Genomic DNA, 24,238 nt, shown 5'->3' on the forward strand with positions numbered 1-24,238 from the left:
CATGAGTTTCAAACACTGATAAAAGTAATGATAAATAAATGTATCCATCCATCCATCCATCCATCCATCCATCCATCCATCCATCCATCCATCCATCCATTCATTTGTTTTCTGAACTGATTTATTCTCATAAAAGTTGTGGGGCATACTAGAGTCTATCCCAGTGCACTTCGAGCAGGAGGCAGAGGACACCCTGAACCAGTTGCCAGTCAATCGCAGCACACACAAACAGCCATCCATGCTCACACCAGGGACAATTTAGAGTGTTCAATCATCCTGCCATGCATGTTTTTGGAGAGGAAAGCCGAGTACCTGGTGGAAACCCACCGAGCCAGCCACAAGCAGGGCATGCAAACTCCACACAGGAAGGCCAGAGCTTGAATTTAATGAGGTAGCTCTGCACTGTGAAGCTCTGCACTGTGAAATAAATGCTAAAGTGTAACATTGAAATAATTGTATAAATAACGTGGTCAAAGGTAAAAGACAGATATTACCAATAATTTATCTCTAGTCACAAACTAAGGCAACTAAAACAATGTAGACTGTTTTTATTTTGATACATTGCAGTTCAACACAACCAAAACCACAAGATTAAAAAAAATACACAACAGTTCAATTGATTTTTTTTGTGGATCAGCGTGTTCTGTCCAGTTTTAGAGAGTTCTTCCATGTGGCTGTCTCATGAGCAGTTGAACCTTTATGACATGAAAAAAATGTGTGTCTTTGTTTTGAAAGACCGTTGCGTTTACAACACCAGATAGTCTACTGTACCTGATCGGCTACTTTGTTCCCCGTGAAAGCTAAATACCGCTAAGAAGACACTAATCCGTGGTTGCTCCTTAATCTCCTGCATACAGCACGACACTGCAGGCTGTGGACCGTGCAACCCAACCGTGTCTTTTACGCACGCCGTTGCGCACTCTCCCCCTCCAAATGTTTGCGTAAAATGCGCTCGCTCCCTTGCGAACTGACCTCCCTGGGCACCCATCCTCCCAGCAGATGCTGAGAAAATTTCCCAGTGTCCCAGCCGTCTTGGTTCGTCGGCATCTCTCGTTGCTAGTCCCTTCACCAAAAGACAACAAACTTCTCTGTCTGGTGGATGTAATGTATGAATTTTGGTCAACTTTCGGGATCGAATGGACGTTTAACAAAGATGGGGAAATAGTTTCAAGGACATAGTGTGCTCGCAGTATACAGTACAACACTGTGGGGAGTACAAATAATTGCCATGCAGCAACATTCCGAAATCAGGCTTGGATATATTAGAGCAGAGCCCTCGCATCCAACCGACTTATTTTTACTTCAAGGGGAAGAAACTACATATGCGATGTGAAATGCTTCGTCGCAGTTTGGCTCTCAGCGAGTGCAGCTTTTCACAGCATCAGAGATCTTGCCGGTGATATTTTCTCCCCCGCCAAAGAAGAAGCTCGAGTGAGGAAGCGAATATGCTGTCGGATCGGCAGCTGGTTGTTGTGCATTTCGGATCTTGGTTTCAGTAGATGGACGACGGGAGCGGCTGGAGCCCCGAACCTGGTCAAATCAATCCACGTTCACAGAGCCTTCAGCAACATGTAATGGATTGTTATCCATCTTCAAAGGTAAGGGGATCATTATGTCCGATTCTGTCATGCAGTATTTCACGTTACATTATCTGTTTATAATGCTGCAAACGAGTGGGTGGAATGCATCCTATAACAAACGGGCTATTCATAGTTTCAAAAAATATATACATGCATCTATTTTTATGATGTACAGCGCGCAATATGCAGTGTCGGAGGTGTGTTGGAAAAGTGGCTCATGGTTGCTCCTAGATTATCATAGGTAACCCGATTGCGATGGGATCAGGCCAGAAGAGACTGTTGAGACTGCTCGTGTTCCGGCGGGTCTTTTATTTTCGGAGTCCTCGCCGTATTCTGAATGCGGGAAAAGGTAGCCTGCGTGGGATTCCATCTATATGATGATGCTCGTAACAGACGCACACTAATTGCGGGTACACTTTGAGTGTCTTCAAATTGTGCGTGTGGACGTGAAAAGGAATGTAGAAGGGCCGGTGTGGGTAGACCAAACGTTTTTTAAATAATATCCCCCAATATAATGGCAGTTGGACTCTATTCAATTTATGTCCTTTTCACAGCCTGCGTATGCCCCCAATGTGCTCACGCTTTAATATGTTGAGAAACTTAACGTCTCGGTGGAATATCAGACTGTGCGCGCGCACGATCGTTTATATCGGAGGCGAGCGCCTGATTGTAGGATCGATAGTCACTTCGAAGCTCCATGGGAAGCGGTTTACAGAACCCACTTCCCCTCCCTACCCGCAGTAATCTCTACCTGGTAGATTACAAACAGAAGGGTCGCAATCGCAACTCCTAGCCTGGAGCTTTTGTGTCTTTTACAGAACCATGCACATATCACTGTGTGAGTGGCAGTGGGAAGGCACCTGACTGCCTCAATGGGGCATTGATCTTCCCCACCCCCACACACAAAAAAAAAATATCCCTGTCAAGAGTCCGTTCCCTGAATCGAGTGTTAAGATTTCTTGTCAAAGCAACCCATTAAACACCCACAAATTAAGACAATTTGAACCCGTGTGTGTGTGTACGCGTGTGTGTGCGTGCGCGCGCGCGCGTGTGTGCGCGCGTGTGTACGCGTGTGTGTGTCGCAAAACGATTCATTGACGAGAGCACTTGGCATGCAGCACAGTTAAGGTAATCGTTATGATTTGAGTCAAACATCAATTTCTGTCATTTCAAAACAGAAACGCTTTTGCAATCGCTTCTGAGCAAGGCAACGTGCACGTGCAAAACAACAATAGTCATTCTAGGATATAAAAATAAACCTTATGATTTCACCCTGTCATTGTATTTGGCTGCACTCGGCAGGCGACCGGTTCAGGGTGTCCTTCGCCTACTGCCCCGAAGACAGCTGGGCTAGGCTCTAGCAACGCCGCAACCCTAGTGAAGATAAAGCGGCCCGAAAATTAACGAATGAATCATTGTATTTGTTTTCGAGGAAGGCAAAAGTATCTGAAAACAGTTACTCTAATTTATATATACAGTAGAGCCGGGGTCTCAAACTCCGGTCCTCGAGGGCCACAATCCTACATGTTTTACAAGTCTCGCTGTTGCAACACACCTTACAACACATCCTCGGGTGCCTTGCAACAGGGAGACTTGGAAAACATGTCGCATTACTGCCCTCGAGGACCGGAGTTTGAGACCCCTGCAGTCGAGTCTGCTAAGTAGACACTATTATATAGTGTGGGGTTTGTCCTACTAAATATACTGTAACGTAGTTTAATTTATAATGGATTCTTTTATTACAGCTAGTGGTGTTTTAGGTTGTTTAATTACCTGACATGTTTCAGCGTGTAACTACCAGTAAGACCTTAGTTTGCTGAAGAAGCATCTTGGATAAGAAGCGAAACGTCCGATAAATTAGCTAGTCACAATCACAATTTAAATTGAATCACACATCATGAATTGATTTCACCAATGTTAAGAGCATTAAATTGTCAGAATTGCTTTGCGTTGAAGAAGGCTACTCAAATGGAATAACTTTTCACGACGATTTTCAGCCATTTAACCACTCGTAATTGCAAACATCAAACCAGTGGTTCTTAAACTGGGTTCGATCGAACCCTAGGGGTTCTGTGAGTCGGTCTCAGGGGTTCGGTGAATCCTCCGCCGCAGAGGTTCACCCGTCCATCTAGTGTGCAGTCATTGGGCACAGTCATTGAAAGAAGAGTTCAATGAATGAGCATGTGAAACTGGTGGTGTTGGGTTACTCCAACAAGATTAAGAACCACTGCATCAAACAAATTAACAAACGAAAAAAAAATCTGGAGTAAAAATATCTGCCAGTACCTGAAAAATCAGTTTTGCTTAGTCCACAGCGCATTTTGTGTCATGAATGAAAATATAATGCATAACAAAGTTAGTGCGATGACAAATGTTTTGTTTGTTTGTCATACTCATATTTAAACCCGATGTTAAACTTGTTCTGTAGCCACAAAGGGACATAAGTCTTCTTGTGCCGGTCCCAAGCCCGGATAAATACAGAGGGTTGTGTCAGGAAGGGCAAAGGCCAAAGGCCAAAACAAACATGCGGATCAAACCTCTAAAGATGGAGGACACTGATTTGCTGTGGCGACCCCTTGAAGGGAAAAGCCGGAAGGAAAAGAAGAAGTTAAGAGAAATGTTGCAATTTTGTATTTTATCCTTGTTCCAAATCAGTCAAAACCTGTAGAAAACTGACTCTAAATTGCTTTTGGCAACCCCTCCTCAATATTGTACAATACAAATGTACTCGCTTTTTTTAATTTACTGTCACCACAACACAAAGTCAACACAGTCTATACCCTGCTGTTTACGTTAGAACAACAGCAGTGCGAAGATTGTCCTAAAAATATGTCTCAAAATTTGCAAAGACTGGTACAATTATGGAGGCGGATGTTTGCCAAGGCAACTGGTCTGAGTGAAAAATAATTACACACCACTTTCTGTATTTTTCAAAGTGCCAGGAGATTACATTTTATGTGGTGACCATCCATTTAAGAGTCACTCACCTTAGTCAGTGGGCCCTTTAAGAGCTCAAGGTAGGAAAGAGCAATGGGAAGATGTCGCACGAGTCACTTGGGGTGTTGTCATGGTCTTTTGATATGTGTCAAGCAAAGGCACACATAAATGGCCATCATCTCGTTGAATACCATCTGAACACATGTGAAAGAGCCATCACATGCTTGAGTCTCTTAATTAGTTAATCTGTCACGTTTCAGTTTGTGACCAACGAGTGGCACTGTTGGGCCCCGCCTGCAGCTACACAGATGTTGGTCGTTTTAATCAGTGGCAATTAAAAGGACTCCTGGCACAACCATTCAGGGTTGGGTGATTGTTTGTTACATCCTGTCAGGTTTGTTTTGTCGTGTCTAGTTTTGTTTGTTTTTAGTCATGATTTCATCATGGTTTTGTTTGCCACTTTGGACCTTTTTGTTCTGATGACTTTGTTGTATGATACAGTTTATCAAATACACTGTGCCCCATCCTGCTGCCTACTTTTTTAGGGTCCACCTCCACCACCACGGGCAGTATGAGAGAGACAGTGTGCTGTTCCTACCATGCTTGTCTTATGCTAGTTTTCAGCATGTTCTCCGTTTAATCTCAAGTTTATCCAAAACATCATCCCACAAGAGGCAAGACCGTAGACGAGGGTCAGTGACATTTTATTGTATTTATTTATTTTGCAGTGATTTCATTTCCCATTCATTCACCGCTCCGAATCACTGATCTAAATTTGGGACCTCAGATAGATCTGCAGCTTTTGTCTCTTCCCTCCCATTCCTGGTGGTTGAATTGAAACATATGCTGTTCAAATCACAACACAACTCATTGAGAATTACTGATAGACTCCAGATACAGTGAACGGACCCCTGTGATCTCATTTGATGTGAATGGCTTTCATTAAAAATGTCACACATCCATTGTTGTTGTGGCGTTCGACTTTGTGAGCAATGTAGTCTGCAAACATGTGAAAGGAACCTCAATTATTATTATTATTATTATTATTATTATTATTATTATTATTATTATTATTATTATTAATTGGATAATCAGATGAAAATGAGCCCAGACGCAGAGGGGCAAGTAGCAGCCAGAATGTCTATGAGTCTTAGAAGTGAAAATACTGGTGGCCCATCTCTCAGTAAAGCAGCTACTTTCATGCCCCCCCCCCAAAAAAAAAAAGGAACATTAAAGTGGACTGACAGTGGCCTGATAACAGAACTAAAAATATGAAGATCACACATAAAAAAACAAGCAAATAGATCTTGTCAGTAATTATACAGTCATATTTCTGTGTGCTTTTGAGCATCGTTCCAATTCCGGCGGCTGACAACTTTTACATTTTCAGGACCAGCGGTGACGACAGTGGACAATTTATCATGTTGATTACAGCGTTTTAAATTAGTGCATGTGTACGTTACCGCCTACAGTATATTTATTCACCAGATGGGGACCACGTTCATTTGAGGTGAGTTCAAGCGCATTTTGATCTCATCTCTCATCTCATTTTCCGTACCGCTTATTCCTCATTAGGGTCGCGGGGGTTGCTGGAGCCTATCTCGGCTGTCTTCGGGCACGAGGCGGGGGACACCCTGAATTGGTTGCCAGCCAATCGCAGGGCACACAAAGACATACAACAGTCACTCTCACAGTCACACCTAGGGACAATTTGGAGTGGTCAATCTGCCTGCCATGCATGTTTTTGGAGTGTGGGAGGAAACCGGAGGACCCGGAGAAAACCCACGCGGGTCCGGGGAGAACATGCAAACTCCACACAGGGAGGCCGGACCGGGACGCGAACCGGCGACCTCTGCACTGTGAAGCCGGTGTGCTAACCACTCGACTACCGGGCCACCCGCGCATTTTGATATACACTGAAATAGATTTTTACTAACATCAATATGATGGGTTGAGCTTGAGGTGGATTTAATGAAGAATGAATTGAGGAATAATTAGATTTGTCTGCATTGTTTTGTGAACAATTTTCCTTCGCAAGAAATTATTGTCTTGAACTTTGTCCCTTTTAAAGCTGATTATAGCGGTGGCATCTTGTTGTTTCAGTTGGTTTTGCTATTGCCAATGGCGGGTGCGTGCTTGAGTAACTTTCATAGGCAATTCTCTTGTAAAACTGCTATGGAAGAAAGGCATCAGAGAGTTTGATTCCTTCCCATTCAGTGTGTTTGGGTTGTGACTGCGGTCTTTTGTCCCTCATTGCCAACAGTCAAAACAAAATCGTCACCGATGTTTATCTGGCATGTCTAGGTCATGTCTAATGCCAAAATGACGCATCAGGGTTAATGCCCTCTGTTGAGGCTGCACGGTGAAATTGATAGGCCTGCTTTGACAGATGAAATAACCTGCTATCACAGGCAAATGCAATTTTCGGGTACGGCAGATGGATGCAGCGTATTCTGTCTGAAGTAGGCCAATTTTACCTTTGGGAGAGACTCCACATGCAAAGAAGGTTCTCGGGTAATGAGAGAAAGTTGTTGTTTCGCATGTGAAATTCTGTGCGAGGGCAAAGACGAATGAGGGCTATTTACATTTTCCTGGACGGCCCTTTTTGCTCGGCTCTCCTGTAGACAAACCTGAATACAAGATAATTCTCTGTACATGCCATGAATCAATGCTGGGTTTCCGTAACAGTGTGGCTTTTTAAATCTGGTTTGTGAGCAAAAGCAGGGAAATGCAACTAATACTCTGCCACCCACAACAAAATTAAAAAAAGAAATAACACGTTGAACAAGGCATGTCAAGACATTTAGGTGTGTTTGAGCTCTTGTAAAATCATGAATATGCTGAAAGGAGCTGATGAGCTCTACCGCAGGGTGTTCTTGAATATTTCTTTGTGCACCAACTACAAATTGTTGTGCATTAGAGGGAGACATTTCCATGAAAAAGACTGAGGCTCCTGGCATTTCGTAGTCCTCAAAATATGCATGTTGCTCGGAATGAGAGCATACAAAGGCCACGTTTAAAGAAGCCCACATGATATTGAAGTAAGAATAGCACAGTGAATATGACAGAACTTTTTCCCAAATTTGAAAACCCATCAGCAAAACCAATGTATTTGGGACAACAGCGATAAAACATGTTCCAAAAACGCTTGGACGGTTGGCACAAAAGAATGTCATTGAACAAAACATTCCAAGTTAATTAAAAATTGCGTTCTTAGTATTTAAGTGTCATGTCCATTTTATTTGATGTGTAGTATCTGATAGAACTATGGAACTCACCCTCAACACAATGACATCTTTGCCAACCTTTTTCCAAGCAAAATTTCTCTGCCATTTAACACAAGTATTGTAAGCAGACCATTGGGAAAACTGATAATGAATAAATACATCAACAAATAAATACGAAACTAAAAGCAGACAACTATCAATTCTCGTGAAGAACGTGCCCTTCTCTTGTTTCCACATTGAAAAAATAGCACACGCTGGTCCCACTCTCTAGAATGAGCAGCCACTGAACATTCGGCAAGCCCCCTCGCTGGCCAGCTTTAAAACGCGCCTTAAAGGACAACCAACACAATTTTTTTGTTTCCTAACTGACATCAGAAAAACGTTTTATAGCATCTAAAATACCCAAAACATGCAGGTTTATTTTTTAAGTCAAATGAAAAGCACCAATAAAAATGACTTAAAGTCTCCAAAAAATACTTCAAAATGAACCCGGAAAATGAACACCCCTTTTTTGTGACGTCACACCAAGACGTCTTGCCATGCTCGAGAATTAAACCAACACAATGGCTTCAGATTCGGAGAAGATGCTTTCTTGTTACTCATCCAGTTATGAATATGATTCAAATAGTTCTGAAGAGGAAAGCATAAATGTTTGCAATCGATTAAAGAATTTCATCTGTGCTGTATGTCATGCATATTAGCATATTTGACAATAAAGCTGACTTTGACTTTGACTTTGAAAGAAGTCGTCCCATATCAATTCGAGCCGTCAATGACACCAATGTAGCGTCCCAGAAAATTTAGAAGATGGTGCCCAAGCTCCGTTGGAAATGGGCTGATTTGTCTGCTGGGAATTTGTGTCAGCTCGTATCAAATAGTAGTCTTGGTGCAACACACGATTCACCATCGCGTTATTTATGTGTTTTCCTTCTAATTTCGGCATCAACATGGATCAACACGAAGTTTTCAGACCAAACAAAGTACCCAAAATGCATTGTGTGTCGCTTTCTCGTTCAGTGTCAATACCTACCGTGACGTCATGGTAGGTATCGTCACCAACTCAAAAATCTCTCTAATCACGGACATGGGGCATTTATACGGTTCGCGATCACCTCGCCAATGCCGGATGATTGACTGACCTCGCCACCGTACCTGGACTCTTCCTTCGATGCGCGAGTGTATCCGGTCCGAGGTATTTTCCCTGCGTCACGTAAATGTATGTCATCTTCCGGGATTGCGTAATTTTGCACCCTTGTGTGCCATTTGCTTTTTGGTGTAGATTGTGGGTCGGATCACCCTCTGCCTTCTTACTCCCTGTGTTTTCTTTTATTTATGAATAAACATCCTGCTTGGTTAGTACGTCTCTGCCGCCTGCTTTGCGATCCTAAACATTCCACTACATTCCGACGAGTCAGCTGCCGTCACTCTCGCTCGGAACGTGACAGCTACGGATGACTCGGCTACAGGATGTTCTTTTCTCTTACAATATCTATCCAATGACACTTGCTCTCACTCCCACAGCCACATCACTAGATTTGACAGCCTCCTTATCCTTTAATATCGTACTGTTCGTAGATTTCGCCATGCTGTATTTCCTCGGCAGATCAGACACTCGCACACCTCCTTCATATTTTGCGATTATTTCTTTCTTAAATGCAATAGTTGTATGCACTACTTTTCTTTTTTTCACTTGTAGCAGCACTTACTTTCTTTGGAGGCATGATTAGGGGCTAAAACTCTTCGTACACCTATATTAAACGCTAGAGCAAAACGCAGCACTTCCGCAAGCGACAACAGTTGGTCACGGAGAGAGCGATACACCCGTATGCCGCTCAGCACAGCCACTCTCGCGTACGCAATCACGCGTCGTACCGGTGTTTGAACACCGATTGTTGTTCGAACTACGAAGCATGAATTTCTCGAATATTTTGTTCGGACTCCGATTTGTTCGGACTGTGAGTCGTTCGAAAACTGAGGTTCCACTGTACAATATTTTACATTTATGAGACATGTCATGGCCGTGTCTTATTTCGGCCTTCCCAGTTTTTACAGGTTTCACTGGACTCCAAGGTAGCCCTCAAAAGTGTGCAAGACATTTTTGAGGGCTAGGCAGTTGTTGCAATCATAATAAAATGCAATGTCTGCTTTCAGTGTCTCTTTTCCTTTTGAAACACAAAACACTGCATTTCTAAGCCCAATATTTCCAATATGACCTCAGGGGCACAGATATGCGACCTCGGCCAGGAAGTGGAACTTGAGAACACATTTTCCCACTCAATATGAATATGCCTTTCAAATCCAAAGCACAAGAGACCGAATTGCTTCCATACTCCAGAGATGATTTATTTATTTTTTCCTTTTCCAGATTCAATGGGTTTGAGATGTGTTGTTTAGCTTTTTTTCTACGACCTATCTTCCTCTTCCACATGAATTCTCATGTTCTTGTTACTGTTGACCCCCTTGGTTAAATCAGGGGCTCATTTATCACAGTCAGCAGTTCCAGCACAGTATTCCCACAATAGTCCCAGTGTGAACAAGTACTGACTTAAGTCATTACAAATTGTACTAGAGTGTTCTTGTCAAGCGGCTACATTGTTTCCAGAGTCACCTCAAGGTATGCTAAAGTGATCATACAATAAGGTTGGAGGTCTTGCCTGATGTGTCCCATGCCTCAATCAAAAGACTGAGGTCTTTTGTGTCATGATCTGGATGGCGACCAACGGGGGGCGCTGTCGGCCCCGCCTACGCCTGCACAGGTGCTGGTCATCCCGATCAGATTGTCGAACCAGCGGGTAGCGACGTCAGCCCTGCCTGCAGCCTCGCAGGTGCTGGTCGTTCAATCATTGACATTTAAAAGGACACCCGGCACGACCATCCGGTGCCGGTTCATTGTTTGTTTGCTGCTTGGTTGCTGCATGCATTGTGTATGTGTTTGTTTAACCTTGGCGGACTTTTACTTTTGGTCTTCTTTTGCTACTTTGTATTTTTTCCATTCAGATGATTTTGATGTTTTACATTTTGTTCCTGTTGACTTTATTTTAATACAATTTGTCAAACAACCTCCTGCTCCCTCCTGCCTGCTTTTTGGGATCCGAACCCGCCATCACCACCTCGCAAAACGTGACAGAATGGACCGGCCCCGGATGGTCGTGCCGGGTGTCCTTTTAAATGTCAATGATTAAACGGCCAGCACCTGCGAGGCTGCAGGCAGGGCTGACGTCGCTACCCGCTGGTCGCCAATCTGATCGGGACGACCAGCACCTGTGCAGGTGTAGGCGGGGCCGACAGCGCCCCCCGTTGGTCGCCAACCAGATCAAGACATTTTGGTCATGAAGAAATGCTGACATGTAGAGAACTGATAATGATTACACAATTATTATTAAAGGTTTTGCTCTTCATCAGTCCACCGTTAAACGGTTGTTTTTAAATGAAGATAGCTCAGCACTGTTGATTCCCTTCTAATGGATGACTGTGTGGGAAGATTACTGCTGTAACTCAGTACAAAATGCTCAAAAAAGATTGAGATCCTGTGACATGACCTCAAGAGAACTACAGTATAGACGCAAAAGACACAAGTAATTTTTGCTTACCGTACTTTCTTCTGCTATTCTATGTATACCCTTTTGCATGAAAAAAATATAGTGTACACATTGACATACACTACATATCGAATTAATATACACAGTATATTGACTAGCTGCAGTCATGTGACAGCAATGTTATTAAACTTAGATTGATCAAATCACACTCACTTTGTGAGATCTACACACTGTCACTTGTGACAGTTTTTGCACTCCAAAAACTAGCATCTGTGTCCCACAGTGAGGTCATTTATGAACAAAGCCCAGTCGAATACATTAACCTATCAATTATCTTGCCATTTTCCTCTCCAACGAAAAAAATGTTGCCTTTCCACTCACATTCCAATTCATTCTGCTAGTGTCGTGCGACTTCACCAAAATGACTGACTTTCCGAAATATAAAATAATAAGTAACATTGTGTCATCACAGTTCTGTGATCCATACCCTGTTTACACTGCTTTTCACCAAAGCATTTGTCTGTTTTTGCCCAATACTTCTTCATTTTGCCCAGAGGCCCGAGAAGATAAGCTTTTCAAATCCTCTATAAATCACAGCCGTGACATCCCCCACAGAGCCTGAATCTTATCACACCACAGTGGCATGACGAGCTCTTCATTTTCGATCTCTAGAGTAAAAGCATTTTTTGTTTCTAACCTTGGGGCCCTGCTGCTCACCAGCAAAAAAAAAAAAAAAGAAGGAAGCCAGACTTTCTTAACTGTCGCTGCCGCTGTGTGTGTGTTCACTGATGCAAGCGGGTTAAATATCCAGACCTAATTTCCTCCTAATTTATCACAAATAGGAAAAAGACAAAACTACTATAAAGTGGGGCCCAAATCTGATAGCACATTGGTTTTACCGACACGACAGAGCTCTTACAGTATATGGATGTTTACTTGGATTGGCTGTGTTTGCAGATCATTAATTTTACTGCAATGCACATTTTTTTTCTGTCATATTAGTTAAATTAAAATGTAAAAAGTGGTATTTTTTGGATGGGGGTTGTTGCGGTGGTATTCTCTGATATTTTAAATTTGTCGCTTTACAACCGTAAAAAGAGGAGACAGTGTACAGATCAAACATTCTGACAAGCCCAATAGCTTCCTCTCCGGTTTCCTTCACTTTTTGTAAGCAATAACAAATCAGATTTCATCCTGCGCCTCTGCGAAATATGCAGTTGTTTCATCGGCGTGATTAGTCTCAGTAGATTGCTAATGCCAATTTCATATTCATTTCAGTCTTGTTTGTGTGAGCAATGTACTTGGAACTTTCAGTGTAAGAAAATATGAATCTCAGCGTGTCAGTGCTTTTGTCATGTGTTTCAATTTACAGAATCCTACAAACATGCGCCTGAATTTATTTGGGTTCAGCAATACAGTACTGCAGTGACAACATACAGTCCATTAAACTCCTAACATCAACGTTGAAAACCGCTTAGCCTCCTTTAGTTTACAGATCTAAAGAAGCTATCCCAACTGGGTAAAGGATGGGGTAAACCCCGGACTGTTCACCAAGAGCAATGCACATATAGGAACAACTACAGTAATCCTCCGTTTATCGAGGTTAATGGTGTCACGGTTTGCGAGGTGGTGATGGCGGGTGCGGATCCCAAAAAGCAGGCAGGAGGGAGCAGGAGGTTGTTTGACAAATTGTATTAAAATAAAGTCAGCAGGAAGAAAATGTAAAACATCAAAATCATCTGAACAGAAAAAATACAAAGTAGCAAAAGAAGACCAAAAGTAAAAGTCCGCCAAGGTTAAACAAACACATGCACAGCATGCAGCAAACAAGCAGCAAACAATGAACCGACAACGGATGGTCGTGCCGGGTGTCCTTTTAAGTGACAGTGATTATAACGACCAGCACCTGCGAGGCTACCGGGAGGACTGACGTCGCTACCCGTTGGTCGCCAATCTGATCAGGACAACCAGCACCTGTGCAGGTGCAGGCGGGGCCGACAGCGCCCCCCCGTTGGTCGCCAACCAGATCATGACAGTACCCCCCCCCCCCCCCTTCAAGGGGCTGCTTCCAGAAGTCCCAACAGTATCCCAAAAGGTCCACTCGCCAGGGAACGGTCGTTGGAGAGGGCAACCGCTGCCTCTCCAGAATACGACGGGCGGCGAACTGATGGGAACGGGACTCGGCCTGGGGTGGACGAAGACGCGGCACGGATCGTCATGGGCGTGAGTGCGATCCCTCTCGCACGTTCACGCGACGGCGCATGGCTCAACGTGGTCGTCGAACTGCCAGGCGCAGAATGGCACCCCGTACGGCCATATGGGACCAGGTCTCGGCCGGACGCCGACGTGGGCGTGAACTGCCCGGCACCGGGGGAACGAGACCAGTCCAGCTGCGGGATCCAGCCGTGAGTGGGGTCTCGGACTGACATTGACGCGGACGTTGCACGGCTCGTCGTGGATGAGACTCAATTCGTCATGCACGAAGACAGCGTGGCTGGACGTGGGCGTGCTCTGCCAGTCACCCAGTGTCACCCTGGACGGCCACCTGGAAGGAGGTCTCAGCCGGACGTTTACGTGGACGTTACGGCTCGTCGAGTGACGCAATTCAAACTCGACAAGGCTCGGGCTAACGTGGACGTAGCATTGCCAAGCACAGGGTGGAAATGAGACGGGTCCGATGTACCTGCGGGATCCGATGGTTGGTCGGTTCATTCTGTCACGGTGCTTGTTTGCTGCTGCTTGTGCATGTGTTTGTTTAACCTTGGTGGACTTTTACTTTTGGTCTTTTTTTGACACTTGGTATTTTTTCCATTCAGATGATTTTGATGTTTTACATTTTGTTCCTGCTGACCTTTATTTTAATACAATTTGTCAAACAACCTCCTGCTCCCTCCTGCCTGCTTTTTGGGATCCGCACCCACCATCACCACCTCGCAAACTGTGACAAATGGGGACCAGAACCCCCAGCGATAGGTGAAAAGTAGGGATGACCCCTCCCCCCTCGCCTCTCTCACTCTCTTTCTTTCTCTCTCTTTCTCTCTCTGTCTCTCTCTCTTTCTCACTCTCTCACTCTCTCTCACTCTCTCACGCTCTCTCTCGCTCTCCCTCGCTCTCTCTCTCTCTTTCTCTCTTTCTCTCTTTCTCTCTCTCTTTCTCTTGTGTGAATGCAGACATACCCCAGCTACACATGCACACACACACACACACACACACACACACACACACACACACACACACACACACACACACACGCACACACACACACACACACACACACACACACACACACACACACACACACACACACACTCTCTCTCTAAATGGATAAAGGCAAACATTTGAATAGACTTATCAAACAATAACCCACGTGATTAGACAAAGGGGGGTGCTGGGAGGGACTGAGAAGATGCTCAGCCAACCAACATGGCTGTAAATCATGTGATATCGTGCTCTCATTGGTCAATGTCAGTGCTAGGAACCAATCAAGCTACAGCAATGTATTGGCATTTTTCTTCTGAACATGTATATTTTTACTGAAGAAATTCTGCAAAGTAGCGAGGGATAACTGTATTTGAACTCACATTTTGGGGTCTTTAATTCAGCAGTGGCATGTTTCGGAACTGTGGGAGGAACACTCAGACAAACACTTGGGTAACATACAAACTCCAAGCATGAAAGATGGATTCAAAACCATGACCTCTGAATTTTGAGACGAATGTGCTCACCAGTGAGTCATTTTACAGCATTAGTGAATGAAGGAAAAAGGCTGTGAATATATGAAAAAGGGACGCAGGTGTTTCACACTCACTTTGACCTCACAGTGCAAAGGAGCACTGTTTGATTACGGTTGCAATCTCCTTTTTTTGAGTTTCTCCCCATGCTTGTGTGGGTTTACTCTGGGCACTTCGGTTTCCTTTCATATTCCAAAAACATGCGTGGCAGGTTAATGGGACACCCTAAATTGTCCCTACTTGTGACTGTGGATGCGGCTGGTTGTTGTTTCTGTGTGCCTTACAATTGGCTGGCTCCCCATCTACTCTCCAATTATAGCTGGGATAGGCTTAAAGGACAATCGACGTCAATTTTTTGTTTCCTAACTGACATCAGAAAAACATTTTATAGCATCTAAAATACCCAAAACACGCAGTATGATATTTTTATTGAAGTGCAAAACACCAATAAAAATTAGTGTCCAAAATCTGCAAAAAAATCGCGCTGCGAATTGGGCATTTTCAGAAAGTCCCGCCCCCAGTTCGTGACGCCACGTCAAGACGTCTTGCATTGCTGTAGAATCAAAACAATGGCTTCAGATTAGGAGAATATGCTTTCTTGTTACACATCCAGTTATGAATATGATTCAAATAGTTCTGAAGGGGGAAGCATACATGTTTGCAATCGATTAAATAATTTATTCCGTGCCATTTTGAGGTATATGGGGGCAGGAAATGTAGCACCAAAAAAGAGGCAGAAAATGGCGACCGAGCTCCTGTGAGGAATTAATCAGCCAGTTTCCACAGGCTGATAAATTCCTTATATGGTGCGTGGTCGCCCTCTTCTGGTTCTTTTTGGTGCAACATGACGTTTTCAGACCAAACAAGCACAGCAAAATACATTGACGTGATGAAGGACTGCTACGATGTGTCCTTTTTTTCAGTCAGGGGCGTTCCTTCAGTGACGTCACGTACGGACTCGACACCAACTCAAAAACAAGACTTCTGGAATATTCAGCGCAAGTCTTAAAACGTAAAATATAGCTATATGCGGTGGAATCGTTGTAAAATACGCTCAATAAAAGTCATTTGAAGCCATTTTACAAATTATGGACGCAACTAGTCCGGAGACGTCGGTTGTCCTTTAAGCGCGCCCATGACCTTATTGAGGACAGAGTGGATCAGAAAATGTATCATTGCGGATAATTGAGGTTGTTGAGATAATATAACTACACACAAAATTGCTGAAAGCAAAGTTCTGATTCCAGCAGTTTAGACTTTGAGGCAGACGTGGAGGTCGCACGCTGCTCCAAATTTGCCGCAGTCCAAAATGTTGCCCCAGAAGATGACTTAACTATGACTTAAAATCAATGACCAATTATGCCCCGTGGATGTTTTTCCTTCATTTTATTGCCACTCGATGAATCATGGAAAACAGAGAGATTAAATAATTAAAAACATTTGTGTTTCTTTTTTTGCCCTCAATCGAGTTTGAGACACTTTGGGCCGATAGCTGTTGTTAATTATAGGCCATCAGTAATGGGAATTTCAGCTCTTTTTAGAGAGCCAGTTTATTTGGCGCCATTCCTCAATCAGAGCTTGTTACGTCTTTCAAGTAGTTCATCTCACTTGTGTTGCTTTAATTCATTTATTCCCATCGTATGTGTAAAATGCAAAATACATATTTACATTTAGTTTGAGTAAGCTCTATTTGTCTTGCTTTTTAAATTCACATTGTTAATGCGATGCGATAAAAATACAGTAAATTCACACATTCGAAAACATGTGTTATTTTGCAAGCATTCTGATTACACCGAGGACAGATCCCTTTTGACCAGCAATTGGTAACGGATGAAAATCTCAATCAAAATCTTCATTAATTGCATTTTATTTTGCTGGTGTCATCACTATTTTGCAAAAAAATCACAAACAACTCTGCATTGTATGTCTTGGTGGATGTGGTGTTGGATTGGATTGGATTTGCCTTTATTAGTTTTGCAGTGGAGACATTTACATTTCTCAGCAGCAAAGTGTTGAAAGGTATGAAAGGAGAAAAACAAAATACAGGAGCTGCTGGAAAGGCAGCCACTCTCGCGGCGCCCTCTTGAAGTCAAAAGAACAAAAAAAAAACCTAAATAACAAATAATATGATGGCACAAAGACACGGTCATTCATTCGTAAGCACTTTCTGTACCCTCTTTGTTACAAGAAGCAGTTCTAGATGAAAGAGGAGAGGATCAAAGCGTCTTTCCACCAGTGGATCAGGGACATCATGGTGGAACGTGCACATTGACTACAAGCTAAATGTTGAAAGCAAACACGCAGCTGTAGCATCCATTGACGAAAATAGATTGTCTCACATCTCCTGTCCCACATAAATCAGCTTCAATTCCAAGCCGCAACAGTTCCACACATGCAGCGCGCTCTGCGCTGGCGCTCCTTTCTTATTATCGCGGGCTCCTCAAGCCATGCATCCATCCAGCCGCAGACTGTCCAACAGCACCGACCTTTCCGCTGAACAAAGCGGGGCTGTGAAGATACTGCCCATTAGAGGCGCAAAAAAGCACAATGGCCCCTGTGGTGTCCAGTGATGACAGTCGAATGGCACCGACATTCCTCACATTCAAAAACAACACTGGCATATTCCTGCTGCCGAAAAGGCGCAACCGCTCAGCACAGTCTTCTCCTTGATGAATGTCGTGGTCAAAAATGCTGAAAAACAATCTGTATCCATTCCACACGACGCACAACAACACAAAGTGACAAAAGAAAACACAAAACACGACAAAAACAACAAAAAAAGCAAGGCTCATGAGAGCACTTGCTGACGGCTGCCTACTTGGACTCTCTTTTAAAACACCAATAAAAATGACTTAAAGTGTCTAAAAACTACTTCAAATTTAACCCGGAAGTGGCCAGTTTCAGAAGGTCCCGCTCCCTTGTTTGTGGTGTCACGCCAAAACTTCTTGGGCTGATTTTTCTTCTGGGAATTTTTGTCAGCGAATATCAAATAGTTGTTCGGTGCAACACACAAAGATTCACCATCGCGTTATTGATGTCTTTTGCTTCTAATTTCGCGATCAACACGGATCAACACGAAGGTTCCAGACCAAACAAAGTACCACAAAATGCATTGACGTGATGAAAGGACTCCTATAGTGTGTCCTTTGTCGGTCAGGGGCGTTCCTTCCGTGACGTGACATCAGGACTCGTCACCAACTCAAAAACAAGACTTCCAGAATATTCAGCGTGAGTCTTAAAACGTAAAATATAGCTTTATGCGGTGAAATTCTTGTAAAATATGCCCAGTAGAAGTAATTTGAAGCGATTTTACAAATTATGGATACAACTTGTCCGAAGGCGTCGGTTGTCCTTTAAAATAGGTGCCATGTCTAGAACCACTGCAGATATCGAGGCAGCAATTACATTCTGGCCGTTAAGTAGACAAGGTTAGCGAGACCAGGCTCATGAGCCAGACATGGTATTCTGGGCTCATGCAACCCAGGAGCTCAAATTGCGTTCACACTCTCTCCAGACCTTTGTGTTGTGGCCGCCCACCACTGAGGCAGCAGAGGAGCTTGCCCTCAAACTGGACCTCTCTGTCCTGGTCACTGCTGTTTATGCAGCATTTGCGTGTCAAGAACACATTCTTTCCAGCCAGGGATCCATTTTAGTGTGCCATTCCAACCACCAATGTGGTGTGACTTGTGGAAATCTTATGAGGTCCTGTGGATTTTTTTCTGAATTGTGAATTCAACCAGTTGGAAACTTTTTGTGAAAATGTGAAACGCGAAAATTAGTTATGAAGTGGATCTGGAAGTTGTACTTATCGTTCGTATACCAGCCAAATACTCCAGTTTTGCCGTAAAAACTATGATTTTCATTGTCCCATTTCGGGTTACCGGTTAATAATGAAAATTAGGGTTTACAATCTTCTTCTTTTCCTTTCGGCTTTCTGTTCCATTTCTGTTTTGTTTTCTTAAAATAGTAGCAAACATGACATTTTCATGGTTATCAAGTTGAAATATAGATATTGTTTCACAAGTATATCTTTGACATTGATCAACATTTGTATGGTGTTTTAGCCTCATTTTAAGTTGCTGTAATGTTAAAAATCGTTTGGCTTCAGGGGGGGCTTTACCGCCCTGACCCTTGGACCGGTATCACTAGGCTTTTCTGATTGCAAAAGTTGGCAGGTATGCGTTCGTTACCAGTGACGACAGGCTACTTTCGTGTTGCATGTGTTTGTTGTATTCTCTCTTTAATAAATCAAATAAAATGTACAGTGAGACCTCAACTTAGGAACTTAATTGGTTCCCAGACAGAGTATGTAAGGTGCAAAGTGTGCATCTCAAAAAAAAATCCCATAGAAAACCATTAAAATGGGAATAATCTGTTCCCGGGTTTCCATAACATATACTTTTCAACTAAATAAGCCTTAAAACTACACATGACCTACCTTGTATGTATAATAAATGTGCTATTGTATTGTAATGAAAGAAATACACTGCACTGTATAATAAAGTCACTTTATTTACATTTGTGATGGTCATTGATGACTTGATGGAATGGTGTTGGAGGTCGAAGGTCAAATAGACTTGCTGTTTGGAAATAGAGGCACATTACACGAGGACTGTAATTAAAGAAATAAACTGTGCTGTAAAATAAAGTTGTATTTACCTTTTTGATGGTCATTGATGGCTTATGGAAGGAGAGTCACCTTCCATAAGGACTGTTGGTAACTTAACCTCTGGTGTGGCTTCTCTTCTTTTTTCTTTGGAGACTCATCATTTTTGCTGATTAAAAACCTCTTAATTGACACCTGTTGCTTTCGGACCTGTAAGGTCTTACTAAACTGAGGCATCACAGTATCGTTCATCAGATGACTCTCATAGCCACAGTCTTTTCTTGATGGAACTGTTCGATAAAAGCCTGCAATTCATTCCACTTTGCCAACATTTCTTTGATGCACTCACTAGATGCAGCAGCAATCTCCTCTTCCACAGATGACAACTCCTGGATGGCTTGTTGCTGCTTGTCCTCGTGAAGGGTAATCAAATCCTCCGTGTTGAGCACCTCATTATGGTCAGCAACAAGCTCCTCAATGTCATCCGCATCCACTTCGAGTCCCATGTTCTGTCCAAGGGAAACAATTTTGTCCAAAACAACAGCGTCATGAAGATCAAATCTTTCAAAATCCCTCCCAAGGATGCATGCGGGCTTCTGAATGATAAACTAACATTGGTTTTATCTTACAGTCACTACTGGCATTAGCACAAAACAGGAGGGTTAGCCTATCTTTCATTGGTTTATGCCCAGGGACAGACGTCTCTTCCTGAGTAATGAAAGTCCGGTTAGGCATCTTCTTCCAGAAAAGTCTGGTCTCATCCGCATTAAATATCTGCTGAGGAACGTAGCCTTCTTCATTCACCAGTTCGAGGAATGACGCCTTGTAGGCTTCAGCAGATTAATGGTCAGAACTGGCTGCTTCACCATGACAAATGACGCAGTGAATCCCAGTACGGCGCTTAAAGTTCTCGAACCCTCCATTGCTGGCTTTAAAATCCTCAATCGTTGCCGAACTTCCAGGTTGCCACGTGGCGATATCGGCATGAATTAGCCGTGCTTTCTCACATAAAATAGCTTTGCTCACGCTGTCGCTGGGATAGCTGCTTTTCGTTAATCCAAATTAAAAGAACTTTTTCAACTTCTTCTATTGCCCGAGACCGTCGTTTTGAGAGCATGGAAACACCTTTTGCAACAGATGCACCTTTGATGGCTTCTTTGTTGCGAAGGATGGTAGCGATGGTGGACTTAGCATAGCCACGCTCTGCCGCTAAATCACACAAACGCACACCTCGTTCGTGTTTTTCAATTATCTCCTTCTTCTCAGTGACTGTGATTTTATTTTGTTTCTTCTTGGGCTGAACACGAGCCTGTGGTGGTTTTTTTTTTCGGTGCCATAATCGTAAAATTATAAGCACAAAGCTGCAAGGAGGGGATCGACGTGTGCGTTCAATGAGAGGGGGTGTGGAAATGAGCGCCGGCTGGAGCGCTGTTCGGTTGCCGAAGATCACTCCGCCAGAGCCGAAGGTCGTGTGCTTTGGTGTAATCAGAACATTATGTATCGATGTATACACACTTCCGCCGAAGTGTGTAATATGACAATAGTTCTTATTATGAGGCTTAATTTTCATAAATTTGACGTTCGTATGATGAAAAGTTCGTATTATAAGGCGTTCGTAAGTTGAGGTCTCACTGTATTTGATCAGAATCGTTCACTCATGACTGATCTGATTTCACAACTTTTTTTTAATAAAAATTAATGATTCAAAACCTAAACTAAAAACTTCAATTGCCACTTTTTACATTTTGTAATATGTCTGACCAAATTCCCACCCTTCAACACAGGTCAGTGGTCATGCTGTCACCTGTGGAGCAATTAATGGAATCAAAATGTGCAATATGAGGCCCTATTTGGGATGACTATCCACCGATTGATCGGTGTAAAATTCAGTTGTGACTCCCTTTTCACGCTGGGGCAATCATTCAGCTTGCTTGTGAATTTGATAGGCATACTACGCCTTTCTGGATTACCCTGCTGCACCCCAGAGTGAATCTGCAAGTATAGTAATTGGAATATATGTTGGAGAGCCCCAAAAATGAGGTCTGTAACACAATTTTAATGCTAAGATTGCCGGGAAGAGACTCTTTCCATCCCACAACGGCAAAATACCAAAGAAAACACCACCCATGGACGCAGTTAGGCTGGACTTTGCGCTACACTTGCACTCAGCACTAAAATAGGGCTGATGATAATTCGCTTTCAGGGCGGGCTGGTCTAACTACGGTGACTGGTGTGAAAAAGAAAAAAAATGAGGGGAATGCTCTAGCATAAAGATTTGACAGAGAGCTAAGTCATTTAAATTACCTGAACCCAGAGAGCATGTAATGGTAAAAAGTACATGTCACACACATGACAATATTTCTATTTTCAATATTCTTGATTATATGAAATGGTTAGCCACAGAACACTTGTTACTTGATCTAAACAAAATTGTGTGTGTTTTTTTTTTGTTTTTTTTTAATGGGAATTGTGTTAAATAAGATTATCATAAGGCACGCTATTATCAGGATTTGAGATTGTGTACATTTTGGATTGCCTATCGTGCTCATATTGTATTGGAATAAATCCATCTTCTGTAATTTAAAATTTTAATAATCTAAATTTTACATAAAATAATGGGAACAAATGATTCCTAATTGAATTAATCCCAATGCGTAAATTCACATCAGCTCTTTCAACAGAATACATTTTATTTTTCCCCTAAAGCAAACCTAAGATGTGTTGTAGTACAATTCCCTCTGGACAAATTCAGTAGAGTACCTTTGAAGCAATTACCTAAAATAAACTGATCACCAGTACACCCTGGCATGCAGGGGGATATTCTAAAATTAATGAAACTACATAAAAAAATGTTGCTTTAATATGACCAAGTTATTACAGGGGATTTTTCCTGTAAAAATGAATCAGTCGATTATATTCAATCAAAAGGCAGATATTATCACTTGGAGGGAAAGAAGAGGAGAAAAACATGTCTATTCATATTTTAATATTGTAATTTTACAAAGTACAGACCACACAGCTGTTTAGCACAGTTTTTTGTTTCATGACCGCCGCACTGTAGCCACAGGCAATAACCAAGCAATCTTGGATCCTTATTGCTTTATAGTCAGCTCGACTAATGAAATACACGAAAATCCTCAATGTTGTGGTGTTTTATCAAAGATTTTCAAAACAAGCGAAAATAAGCCATGACTGAGCTGTATTATAACTCACATACCTGTCAGCAGTTATATTGTCAGCTCTTGTTGTGAGAATTTTGCAAGAAACGATAAACCACAATAATAATTTCTTTGTGTACAATACCAACGGCGATAAAGTGTTTTATTGTACTCAGTTCTATTCAAATGAGTTATTTCATAGAGTATTTTTCCCTGATAACATTGTCAAGAAGTAAGAGCGCTAACTCAAATTCGACAACATTTTATGGGACACATTTTCATCTTTTGAAGGTAATGACCGAAAGCGGTGCAATTACACTATCCATTCTAATATAATAGCACTGGAATGGCAAGCAGCTATTATAGTATAAGTAGCTCAAATTCAAGTTCACTTGATACTTTGGTTTTGTTGTCGCTGTGTGTTATCCTGAACTTTCTACACACATTCTTCCAAGCTGCTTTCAATGATCGGAGTGTAACATCCTGCAAAGCCTTTTCTACCAGCTGAACACAATGGAACACGTTGAAATGGTCTCTCCATTAATCCCTCAGGGATAGTTCGGTGTCATTTGTGACTTGAAAGCATCTGGCCTTTGTGTAAAGCTTCTTAAAGCTTGCAATCACTTGCTGGTCCATGGGCTGCAGGAAAGGGGTTGTGTTGGAAGGGAGGAATTTTACCTGAATGAAATTAAGAGCACTGTGAAGTTCCTCCTCCAGATTTGGTGGATGCGCTGGGGCATTGTCAAGGAGAAGAAGACACTTGAGAGGGAGTCCTTTCTCCTCGAGATATTTCCTCACTGAAGGCGCGAAAACAGCATGCATCCAGTCCATAAACAGGAGACGAGTTACCCAAGCTTTGTTGTTGGACTTCCACATTGCAGGAAGCTTAGATTTAATCACCTGGTTTCTTTTGAAGACCCTTGGGGTTTCTGAATGATAAACTAACATTGGTTTTATCTTACAGTCACTACTGGCATTAGCACAAAACAGGAGGGTTAGCCTATCTTTCATTGGTTTATGCCCAGGGACAGACGTCTCTTCCTGAGTAATGAAAGTCCGGTTAGGCATCTTCTTCCAGAAAAGTCTGGTCTCATCCGCATTAAATATCTGCTGAGGAACGTAGCCTTCTTCATTCACCAGTTCGAGGAATGACGCCTTGTAGGCTTCAGCAGATTAATGGTCAGAACTGGCTGCTTCACCATGACAAATGACGCAGTGAATCCCAGTACGGCGCTTAAAGTTCTCGAACCCTCCATTGCTGGCTTTAAAATCCTCAATCGTTGCCGAACTTCCAGGTTGCCACGTGGCGATATCGGCATGAATTAGCCGTGCTTTCTCACATAAAATAGCTTTGCTCACGCTGTCGCTGGGATAGCTGCTTTTCGTTAATCCAAATTAAAAGAACTTTTTCAACTTCTTCTATTGCCCGAGACCGTCGTTTTGAGAGCATGGAAACACCT

General features: G+C 42.8%; 1 protein-coding gene across 1 annotated transcript in view; it reads left to right on the forward strand.

Moving 5' to 3' along the window:
- The first annotated feature begins 812 nt into the window (after positions 1 to 812).
- LOC148893917 (leucine-rich repeat and fibronectin type-III domain-containing protein 2) overlaps positions 813 to 24,238 on the forward strand; it is a 171,763-nt gene continuing 148,337 nt past the window's right edge. Inside the window, exon 1 of the mRNA XM_089004844.1 lies at positions 813 to 1,598. The gene's annotated coding sequence lies outside the window, so the exon portion shown is untranslated. The remainder of the gene's footprint in view (positions 1,599 to 24,238) is intronic.

The sequence above is a fragment of the Hippocampus bargibanti genome, linkage group LG09 (assembly GCF_051943395.1).
Source record: "Hippocampus bargibanti isolate YZ-2025 linkage group LG09, ASM5194339v1, whole genome shotgun sequence".
NCBI lineage: Eukaryota > Metazoa > Chordata > Actinopteri > Syngnathiformes > Syngnathidae > Hippocampus > Hippocampus bargibanti.